This window comes from Salvelinus alpinus, chromosome 33 (genome assembly GCF_045679555.1).
Source record: "Salvelinus alpinus chromosome 33, SLU_Salpinus.1, whole genome shotgun sequence".
Taxonomy (NCBI): domain Eukaryota; kingdom Metazoa; phylum Chordata; class Actinopteri; order Salmoniformes; family Salmonidae; genus Salvelinus; species Salvelinus alpinus.
Window position 1 is genome coordinate 24,507,444 of NC_092118.1, and position 12,286 is coordinate 24,519,729.

The 12,286-nt window shown below is 42.0% G+C and overlaps 1 protein-coding gene across 5 annotated transcripts in view; it reads right to left on the bottom strand.

The window, feature by feature from the left end:
* Window positions 1–12,286, bottom strand: part of LOC139563136 (DENN domain-containing protein 2B-like) — a 78,408-nt gene that overhangs the window by 62,138 nt on the left and 3,984 nt on the right. Inside the window, exon 1 of one of the 5 annotated variants that reach the window (XM_071381444.1) lies at window positions 9,524–9,677. The exons of 2 other annotated variants lie outside the window; for them this stretch is intronic. The gene's annotated coding sequence lies outside the window, so the exon portion shown is untranslated. Of the gene's footprint in view, window positions 1–9,523; window positions 9,685–12,286 lie in introns of those variants that run through there. 2 more of the 5 variants (XM_071381442.1, XM_071381446.1) reach the window with 2 other exon arrangements.

The following is a 12,286-nucleotide window of genomic DNA, read 5'->3' on the forward strand; positions in this document are numbered from 1 at the left end:
AGATTTTTACCTTGTCAGCTCGAGTATTCGATCTAGCAACCTTTCGGTTACTGGCCCAACACTAACCACGAGGCTACCTGCCGCCCAAATGCCTACTTAATATTTTGTTACTTCAGTTTTGAGTGTTGTGTCTCAACTTTCACTGTAGCAATGTCTCTGCATCTTTCTCATACTCTATGTGCAATCAGCCAATATTTACCATGTGGCACCCGTGACTACACGGCCAATATTTACCATGTGGCACCCGTGACTACACGGCCAATATTTACCATGTGGCACCCGTGACTACACAGCCAATATTTACCATGTGGCACCCGTGGCTACACGGCCAATATTTACCATGTGGCACCCGTGGCTACACTCAGAAAAAAAGGTGCTATCTAGAACCAAAAACATTTTTTCGGCTGTCCCCATAAGAGAACCCTTTTAATTACACTTTATGAAGAACCCTTTCCCCAGAGGTTTCTACATGGAATCCAAAATAGTTCTACCTGGAACCAAAAAGAGTTATCCTATGGGGACAGCCAAAGAACACTTTTGGAACTCTTTTCTAAAAGTGTAGTGATATAGGTTATATGCACAACCTACTTCACAACAATGGAGAGATTTGGGTCAGATAAGTCCAAGATGGAGCTTTGGGGAGAAAACAGCAAGGCGTTAACCAGCTGACTTCCTGAGACTGATACCATCTCTTCACATTAAAAAACAAACTATAGGCCTCCCGTTTCGATCCCAGGCTGTGTCACAACTGGCCGTTTCCGGGAGCCCCATAGGGTGGTGCACAGTTGGCCCAGCGTCGTCCGGGTTAGGGGAGGGTTTGGCCGGGGGGGCTTTACTTGGCTCATCGCGCTCTAGCGATTCCTTGTGGTGGGCCAGGCACCTGCAGGCTGACTTCATTCGTCAGTTAAACGGTGCTTCTGGATTAAGTGGGCGGGTGTTAAGGAATGCGGTTTGGCGGGTCATGTTTCGGAGGACGCATGACTCGACCTTCGCCTCTCCCGAGCCCGTTAGGGAGTTGCAGTGATGAGACAAGATTGTAATTGGATATTACGAAATTGGGGATAAAAACAGGGTAAAATACGTACAGTTTCTCTCCTGGGATGTCAAAGCAGCAGCAAACTGTCAAACCATGTTCAGTAAAAGATGGTCATGGTTCGTGTCTAGGGCTAGAGTACGGCAATGTCTTAAATGGCACCCTATTCCATATATAGTGCACTACTTTTGAAAAGAGGGCAAGAGTCCTGTGAAAACATTTTCTATGATCTCTTATTAATTACTTTAGGCCCAACCTTTGGCACTTTGTCTTTCCTTGTTATTATCACAATGTTATGGTCACTACAGAAAATGGAATCTGATATTGCTTTGGAGCAAAGCTCTGCAGCATTAGTAAAGATATAATCAATACAAGTGGATGTCACAGATCCAACACTTTTGGTATGCACTCTAGCTGGTTGAGTGATAACCTGGGTCATATTACAGGCATTAGTCACAGTTAGAAGCTTCCTCTTGAGAGGATTGCTAGATGCTAACCAGTCAATGTTCAGGTCACCCAAAAAAATAGACCTCTCTGTTAACATCACACATATTATCAAGCATTGCACACATATTATCAAAATACTAACTGCTGGCACTTGGTATATGAGATTTAAGAACACTGCATACTAAACTTATATTTTCAGTAATTTATAAATGTCAAGGAAGAGATGCTCAGATCAGACCAGTGGTTTAGTGGAGGGTAAACACAAGTAAACACTTTATTTTAGCTTGACAGTTTACCCACCTTTTGCAGAAAAATGCATTGAAAGTAGGCGTTACTTTTTTCATAGACCGGCGATCAGAGTTTATCCACCTATTTTCACACCACTGCATCACTTGGTGTGATGTCAGCTTTGTTTGACCCACAAGGGTTAACTACATATTCAGGAATGCACCTACCTGTCAGATATTTACATGTAATTTGAGTATTGACTTAACATTCAGCGAACGTTATGAACAAGACACAGCCTGGAATTATGACAAAAGGGTGCTAACAACTGTCCTTTCAACAGGCTGTCTGTCCTCCCACCTCTGCATTCTAGTCGAGTCATGCTGCATTTACATGGTCTAAATCCCAAATAGCACCCTATTCCCTACATAGTGCACTACTTTTGACCAGAGCCTTATGGGTCCTGGTCTAAAGTAGTTCACTACAGGAAATAGGGTGCCATATGGGGAATGACAGCAGGCAGATTTACACCCACTCTGCCCCCCACCCAGGGGTCCACAGACAACCAGAAGTGAACTGCAGGTTAACCCTGACCCTGCATGATTGAGGCTCATACATAATGCATACAGTATTCTGTTGAACTACAGGACACAAGGTGGAAAAACAGATGGATGGATGGAAAACACTCCACATCAAAGGAGATTAGTTCCTCGTCTTACCTACATTTGGGATGCGCACTGGATAAGCACTGACTGAGCAACTGGTTGAGCAAGTAATGTTGTTCCACAGTAGTTACAAGGAATACAAAGAACTATCCTGTGATATGATCTCTCTGAATCATGAGTAAAAAAAAATGTAAATGGCCTATCAACAACCATGTTCAAGGTATATGTTTATTCTCGCCAGGTTCCTCAGAGCCAGTTACAGTTAGAAAAAATGTTGCCTTCTGTCTGGGGATCTAAGACATTTACTCTTTCCCTAACTGTCTACATGACTTACAGTATCTGCCATCCAAACCACTAACTCATACCTGTCCTGTTGTGTCGTAGCCATACCATATTCTACAGCAAAAGGCATATCCATTATGGGGGGAAATCATGAGGCTAGATAATATCAGTTACTACATGTCCAGTTTCTATGTCCTTACTATACCATTAGATCACAAACTATGCTTGCTTGTTGAGGAGGCAAGTCTGTGTGTGTTCCTGAGACAGTTCGGGGTGGAACGGAAAAGCTCTTTGTTTTCAACATGTCCTTGAGTGGGCAAACTCATGGTTAAAAAGTAAGCCCTTTATCGGGTGACCGAAACACACAAATACTATACAAAGCTACTCCCGCTAGTTTGTGTGTATGTGCGCGCATGAGGGTGTGTGTGCGTGTGACGTGCATGAGCTGTGGAATGTTTCATCTCATAGTGAAGCCATTAGGTCCATGGCCTTGTCAGCCTTGACAGGTCAACAGGCCCACAGGCCAGCCCATCACATAGAGGAATGTGCTAATATTTGTCCTGTCCATCAGGCCTGGTATTCAACACATTAGACTATGTTTTAAAGGGTGGATGAACAGGAGAGGGGCGGGAGCTCGGAGCACCTGGCTTCAATGATAAGAGCTTCTTTATCATCCAATAAAGATTCTTAGACACTCAACTATGCATCTTTGCTCATCAACACCTGGCAGTTACATACCGAATATGAGATGTCAATGTGATTTGGTGAACACAGCACTTTTCATGGTTTGGGTTGTGATGATAACAGTAAGTTGTTATTTAGTGTTTGTCATCACAATGGATGAACTTAAATGAACCTCTGGAGGAGTAGCCTTGGCTTGGTGTAATTTCCATCCAGCACCACCACGTCTCTGGTGGAAATCAAGTAATAACAACAGACACAATGGCTTCCAGAAATAGAAGCATTGTTCTAATTTTGTTCTCCAGTCTGCTACGACACCTCTGTCTCGGCCTCTCTGGCAGACATTTCCTCCCGACAGATCAGCATACTCCAAGGTTCTCAAACTACTGTTGAGCTGAGCTCACTTACAGCCAAGAGCCAGCCAGCCAGGAGAGTAAAACCTCTGAAAACTCTTTCCAGACGTCACAACTCACCAGAGGACATGAGGAGTGTATGGGCCCATGTATCCACAGGCATTCTTTTTCGTCTTCAAAAGACCATTTCATTTTTCTCCCGTGCGTTCTCAGCGAGGAAAGAGGTTTTGGGACTGCTGTTGGAAGTCCGACATCAGATGTGAGTCTGGAGGTTGAATTACTGGGTAAATACCATGGTAGAGGGGAAGGAGGAGCCACTCCAGACACTCAGTCCCTAGCATAACATCATATGGTCCTCATAAACCTTTTACATGGAGGAGACGCATTGGAACTGTTCATGTGGTGTATGTACATACAGCCTGTCGTCATGGACCAAGCATGTGTTTAGGTTGAGGAGAACGACTATGACTAACGACTCCGTTAACATGAAAGCATTATAAAAGGCCTTCCACCTGGATGAGAACTCCGTTCCTAATTAACAGTCCATACAAATCTCCTCTCTGCCTCGTTCTAACACATAGGCCGCAAGAGGCTGGCTTTTGTCTCCTTTTGACTTTCAGTGCCAGATTTTCGAAAGAATGGTCCAGTGGACATCTTTTCGTCGAGTGGGCGGCTGTTTGCTGAGCACTGTCGGGCCCCTTAAATATCAATCACACAGAGCTCCATTCACCTCTTTATGGGCAGGGGCACCCCAGGTTGACACTGTTCATGGCAGCTGCACACTCCCTACACAATAACCACAAGTCCCTGCCACCGTAGCTCTCTGACTCAATGCGCCAGATGGAACCAATTCTTTCAGTCTTTTTCATTCCTCTTTTCTCTCCATCTTTCAGCTGTTTACAGTTCCCTTTTATCTTCAAGGCAATACTAATGACAGATATGCCCTTTTTGGAAAGCTGGGGGAAAGTGTTCGGGACAACCTGGATATGAGCATGCACAGCTGTCGGAGCTGGCATGTGGAAAACAGGCTTATGTCCATTTGAGCTGCTGCAGGGACCTGGGATGTAGGATATATGTCACTGGGCTGACTTCTGACACACAGGCTTTAAAAACGGTTTGGGATAGGGGGCAGCATTTTCACGTTCGGATGAAAAGCGTGCCCAGAGTAACCTTCCTGCTACTCTGGCCCAGAAGCTAATATATGCATATTATTAGTAGTATTGGATAAAAAACACTCTGAAGTTTCTAAACCTCTTTGAATGACGTCTGTGAGTATAACAGAACTCATATGGCAGGCGAAAACCTGAGAAAAATCCAACCAGGAAGTGGGAAGTCTGAGTTTTTTTTAGTATTTCAACTCATTGCCTATCGAATATACAGTGTCTATGGGGTCATATTGCACTTCCTAACGTTTCCACTAGATGTCAACAGTCTTTAGAACCTTGTTTGAGGCTTCTACTGTGAAGTGGGAGCGAATGAGAGCTGAATCAACCAGAGGCCTGCCAGAGTACCATGAGCTGATCACGCGCACACACGTGAGAGCGACCTGCGTTCCATTGCAATTCCACAGAGAAAGGAATTCTCTGGTTGGAACATTATTGAAGATTTATGTTAAAAAGATCCTAAAGATTGATTATATACATCGTTTGACATGTTTCTACGAACTGTAATATAACTTTTTGAACTTTTCATCTGAACTTTCGCCTGGACATCCTCGTGAGTTTGGAGTTTGGATTGTGAACTAAACGCGCTAACAAAAGGAGGTATTTGGACATAAATGATGGACTTTATCGAAGAAATAAAACATTTATTGTGGAACTGGGATTCCTGGGAGTGCATTCTGATGAAGATCATCAAAGGTAAGTGAATATTTATAACGCTATTTCTGACTTCTGTTGACTCCACAATATGGCGGGTATCTGCATTGCTTGTTTTTGTCTGAGCGCCGTACTCAGATTATTGCATGGTTTTCTTTTTCCGTAAAGCTTTTTTGAAATCTGACACAGCGGTTGCATTAAGGAGAAGTATATCTATAATTCTGTGCATAATACTTGTATCTTTTATCAAAGTTCATTATGAGTATTTCTGTAAATTGATGTGGCTCTCTGAAAATTCGAGGCACAACATTACTGACCATAAAGCGCCAATGTAAACTGAGATTTTTGGATATAAATATGAACTTTATCGAACAAAACATACATGTATTGTGTAACATGAAGTCCTATGAGCGTCATCTGATGAAGATCATCAAAGGTTAGTGATTAATTTTATCTCTATTTCTGCTTTTTGTGACTCCTCTCTTTGTCTGGAAAATGGTTGTGTGTGTTTTTGTGACTAGGTTCTGGCCTAACATAATCATATGGTGTGCTTTCGCTGTAAAGTGTTTTTGAAATCAGACACAATGGGTAGATTAACAAGAAGTTAAGCTTTAATTTGGTGTATTGCACTTGTGAATGTATGAAAGTTACATATTTCAACAAAAAAAAAAAATGAATTTCGCACGCTGCCTTTTCAGCGGAATGTTGTCGAGGGGTTCCCATAAGAAGTTTAACTTCCAATGAAAGAAGGAAAGGAGGACAAGACATTTTGTGTGCCTCCACTGCCTTATGACTCACTCCTCTCCCTTACTCTAATATGGAAGAGGGTTAATTTATGGATCATGAATCTGAGGGATGAGAGGTGATCTGACTGAACCATTATGACTGCCTACACTCTGAGGCCAGCTTATTAAGTACACCACCCCATTCACAAAAATAGTTCACTCCTACTGACAGTGAGTCATTTGGCCATGGCTTGCTATATAAAGCAGGCAGACAGGCATTGAGGCATTCAGTTACTGATCGATTGAGCGTTAGAATGGGCAAAATGAATGACCTAAGCAACTTTGTGCGTGGTATGATCGTTGGTGCCAGGTGCGTCGGCTCCAGTATCTCAGAAATGGCCAGCCTCCTGGGCTTTTCACACACTACAGTGTCTAGGGTTTACCGAGAATTGTGAGACCAACCAAAAACATCCAGTCAGCGGCAATCCTGTGGGCGATAACAACTTGCTGATGAGAGGTCGAATGGGAATGGCAAGAATCGTGTATGCTAACAGGCACACTACAAACAGGTAAATAACGGCGCAGTACAACAGTGGTGTGCAGAACGGCATCTCGGAATGAACAACTCGTCAGTCCTTGTCATGGATGGGCTATTGCAGCAGACGACCACTCCTATCAGCTAAAAACAAGAAGAAGCTGCTCCAGTGGGCGCGCGATCACCAACGCTGAACAATTAATGAGTGGAAAAACATTGCCATGTCCGACGAATCCCGATTCCTGTTGTGTCATGCTGATGGCAGAGTCAGGATTTGGCGTAAGCAGCATGAGTCCATGGCCCCATCCTGCCTGGTCTCAACAGTACAGGCAGGTGGTGGTGGTGTAATGGTATGGGGAATGTTTTCCTGGCACACGTTAGGTCCCTTGATACCAATTGAGCAACATTTACATGCCCTGAAGAATTCAGGCTGTTCTGGAGGCAAAGGGGGTCCGACCCAGTACTAGATACCTAATAAACTTGCCACTGAGTGTATATCCTATGTAAAAGATAGGATAGATGGATTGCAGAAATGTTTAAGACAAGCTATCAAAGGAGAATCAGAGGAAATACATCTGAATATCATTCATTTTAAGGCACCTTTGCATGATCAAAACATTAAGATATAATGTATAGTAAAGCAAATGGTATGTAATGTAATCCAGGGTGAAATAGTGACTACATGTCAAGGTGGAGCCTGAGTGCCAGCCTCCCAGCACTTACTTCTGGTCACAGGCAGTTTAACTTACCAATAGCCTTTACATGGCAAGTGAGCCTGAAATAATGCCATGCCCAAACCATTTTGAATATGCCTTGGACAGGTTTAAGAATGTTTATGAAAGGTTGTGCAAACACTCAGTATTTGTAATGCCAAACTCCAAAAAGAGAATGGGATCGGTGATATTTGAAAAGGATAGCATTCCCCATCTGCTTAAACAGAGGGAGTAGATTGCACTACACCCAAAAGTAAATCAAAGGTCTCTGTCATTCAAAACAAAAACAAGAAGTAACAGGAAGTGACGGCCTACCGTACATGATCTTAGTTACAAAGGCTGGGTGGTGAGCAGAAAGGATAACACAGAATACCTGTGAATCAGTGTCAATACTAGGCATTTTTTATAGTACTACTGATATTAATTACTGCATTGTTGGAAAAGAGCTTGCAAGAAAAGGCTCTTTCACTGTAAGTTACGAGCTAAGCTTAGCTTACATGACTACCTAGGATCCATACACTGGTTGAACTACCATGCTTCCATTCCAAAACCATAGATGGCCCTATGTTTTGCCATCTTTATTCCTGCTATGGGCCTAAAATGCAAATGGCTGAGATGAAATGGAGTAGAAAAGGGAGGACCGGGAGGAAAATGCGGCACATTGAAGGCACTGCATAAAAGTGATGCACCATTAACCTTTAACAAGGCTAAGAAAAAATAACTGACATACCTTCTGACACTTGTGGGGCAGACTTGTGGCTGGATTATCCACTGCTAAATGTATAGCCTAGACCCAGTCAAATTATGGTTTAACTGTGACATCCAATACAGTCATTCTCTGTGGGCTATATTCCACTCAGATCCTGTTCACAGTCTATCACATGTTTTCCCCATGAATCTTAAACCACTAAGGGAACAACACAGATCTACAACACATCATCAAGGTTGGCAAGCTGACATTGAATTCCAACAGCTTCAACAGGATAGTGATCATTATATGGCTTATAGGCTAATAGTATGCCCCGTATGCCATTTAGATGCCAGTAAATACAATTGTGAAAAGGCACCCTAAAGCTGTGTGGCTCCACTAGACATTGGGTTTCTATTATGTGTGATGTGTGGACACTGGGCATAGCAGCATACATATAGCCTACCAGTCTTACCCAATAACTGGGTGTGTGTATGATATCATACACATTGTCTGATAATGCCAGCCTAAAAAGCATCTGGTGACATCCCACCCTCGCCCCTGTTATGCAAGCCCTGGCCAGAGAACAGAGGGGCCTCCCAATCTTGCTGCTGACAATCCAGTCCAGTGAGAAGGAAAGGTCATTGTTAGATAAGCACAATAGACAGTCTGTTCGGGAAAAGTTCAATTAAATAGCTTGCAGCTGCAGCGTCTGCCTAGTCGCAGTGATAGTGATAGCAGGAGGTACCCCTGGGGAAAAACTTCATCTAACAGAGAGATGCCCCTCAGAGAGAAAAAATATAATCCACATTAGAGGACAAACTAGGCTATGATTATGGCTATTCTCACTCAACAGCATCAGATCAGATACAATCTCAGAACGTTTGTAGCTAAATTATCCGTAGCTCTCAAGAACCCAAGGAGGCCCAAGGGAGTTTACAGTTGACCCTCTTTTGAATTGAATAAATTATCTCGTGCTCCACAATGTAAACTTTAGTTTGGCAAAATGTATTTAGCCTCAACTCACTCAGTCCAATTTAATTGAAATGTTTTGACATTCACATTATCTACTTGAAAGAGCTCAGAACAAGGATAGCGTTACATCCCCCAAACTGTTATGTTACCAAATACGGTAATAAAAATAAAAAAGTTTTAATCCATTCGGCAAAATATTTATTGTAGGCTATACTTTAGGTTTGCCAATTGATACAATCGCATATAACCACGAGATAGATTTGCGCTTCCCGAACTCTGTCTGAACGGCATTCGGATACTTTTGTTGCAACTAGCTATATCCTCGTTAACCCATTATAAACTATCCCCAATAATGTAAAAACTTCAAATGGCGACCGGCTTTACCTCAGAGTAGCGCCTCATTTCCACAGCCATTTCCCCCCCCAAAAATGCCAGCAAATATCAATCCCGTTAGATAAATTGTAGCAAAAAAATAAAACGTTTCGTTTTGCCAGATAGCTGCAGCTTTCCCACTGAACTGAGAGTCATGTCTTTCCAACCAAATCCCTCCCTCCTTGAGACCTCTGGAGAGGCGAGGGCTGGACTAGTTTCCATGGAGATGGGGTGTTTGCCCCCCACTTCAATGGATCTGGCCCCTTTCCATTCTCTCTATCCCACACACAAGCTTGCAGCAGTTCTTTGTCTATTAAACAGTATATTTCATAGGAATGACCAAGAGAGACAGATAGGCTCTGGAATTATCCTCAGGACATCATTATCATGTTGTCCACATTCCATTTGGATCTTTTTGACACTCTTCCTAGCCTTCTAACAGCATATAAAGAGAGTGCACAAGACAACACGAGAGTGCTCTCAAATACACACATGCCAGAGGGGTAAGAAAGTCTTGGAGTTGGAAACTAAAGTCAACAAGTGACTATTACAACATATCAAGTGGACAGCATGATGAGCCAGTACAGTATATTCCCACGTTTGGAGAGAGAGATTTATTCATCAACAACAGCTACGAGAGAACCCTATGTTTAGTTCTGGAATGAATAACTACTCAACTCACCGTGGATATTCTCTCAGGGAAACATTTAGAGAAGATTTCTGTGTAATTGTATGGTTTTGGTGTATCCAACTATTTATAACACAAACTAGCAAAATCACAATGTAACAAGAACATAATCAATAGGCCTACACACGTTTCAACTGCAGAATGATACTCAGAGATGCAGAATGAATCCGCTATTCGTCCAGGAGATAAGATGTCAAAACACATCTCAGAAGATAAAGTCAAGGTTGAACCTTTAAAGGCCTGTGTCAATTAGTGAAATCGTGTAATTATGAACAGCCTCAAGGGCTTGATGATGAGGCTAAAGAGGGAAGGGTTTGTCAAAGACATAATTTCAGGTCAAACTGAATGACGAACACACAGCTAATGATTTGGAAGACAGATGCCATGATTAATTCCAACAGTCATACATATCTTTAAAATTAGGAGTAAAGACTGTTATCAATTAACATAATACTTAATGAAAAACAAGTTAACAAAATACTTATTTTACAAAACTATTAACAAGATCCATTAAATGTTTTTTTGACATTATATGTAATTATACTAGGACATTATACTGGTTGGAGACATATCCCAAAGTAATAATTCAGATATTCAAAACAGTTACCAGAATCCATGTGCATATTAGCAGATGTGATTCCTTGTTGTTGGACTGCAGTGTGGATCCTGTCGCTCTCTGGTTAGTTTTATATAAGAGGGCTCTAGATAGGCTTAAACCTCATGCTCTGCTCTCCCAACATTAAACAACACTGCAGTCTGAGTCCAGACTAAACAATACCCAAGGGGGAGGATGCCTGCTAGGAAGATCACCATACTCAAAGTTGTGTCTGTTTTTCACTTTCTTAAGTGTAGGTTCCCTCCAAGCAAAACAGCCTTTTTTAACAATCATTGTTATAATTGTTCAGAGATTTTTGTTCTTTGTCATCAAAGAAAAATATGGTCCGTAAACAATATGTGCCCTACCTTTACGCTACTGATTTCTGGAACATTTTCGATGTACTTTAAGAAAAACATGAAAAAACACAAACAAGCCACATGAATTCAAAGTATTGGAAACATGCATGAGTTAACACACGAGTCCACTCAACCTTACTCTGGTTAAGGGAACAGCTATTGGGCCACAGCAGAATTTGAAAAAGAACTGAGCATTTCTATCCAAAACAACTGGCACAAAGTCGACAATCAAGAATCAATGTCCCCTTTCACAGGAAAGGATGCAGAAGATTGAAAAGGGTAATTATAAAGCCTGTCTTTCATATCTACTCTATAATGTAATGCCTAATCATCACAAACAAATGTCAGTTTACAGCTTACCCATAAATCAATTCTCTCATCAATCCCTAAGAGCATCAGCAGTAGAAACATAGATGGGGGAGAGATCAAATCTAAAGCCATTCCACTGGGCACAGACATCAGTTCAATATCTAGTTTTGATTTCCATTTGGTTGAGTTGTCAACTAATGTGAATTCAGTGTGAAATCAACAAAAAATGTCACCATGTCATTGGATTTAGGTTCAAAGTTGGGTGAAAAATAGACGAAATTCCCTTACACGGATAACTTTTTTCAAATCCAAATTTTGTTGTAATGATGTGGAAACAACGTTGATTCAAAATGTGGAGTCGATCTACCTGTCATGAATAGAATCCACACCACAGTTCTACCAAGTCTCCACCTACAGTATGTATCATATATTTTACTCAAACTGTGCACTATTTCATATAGCAAACCGCTCACCCACACGACGCCATACACGTGGTCTGCGGTTGTGAGGCCAGTTAGACGTAATGCCAAATTCTCTTAAACAACGTTGAAGGTGGCTTATGATAAAGAAATGAACATTCAATTATTTGGCAACAGCTCTTGTGGACATTCCTGCAGTCAGCATGCCAATTTCACTCTCCCTCAAAACTTGAGACATCTGTAGCATTGTGTTGTGTGACAAAACTGCACATTTTTCAGTGGCCTTTTATTGGCCCCAGCACAAGGTGCACTTGTGTAATGATCATGCTGTTTAATCAGCTTCTTGATATGCCACACCTGTCAGGTGGATGGATTATCTTGGCAAAAGGAGAAAGGCTCACTAAC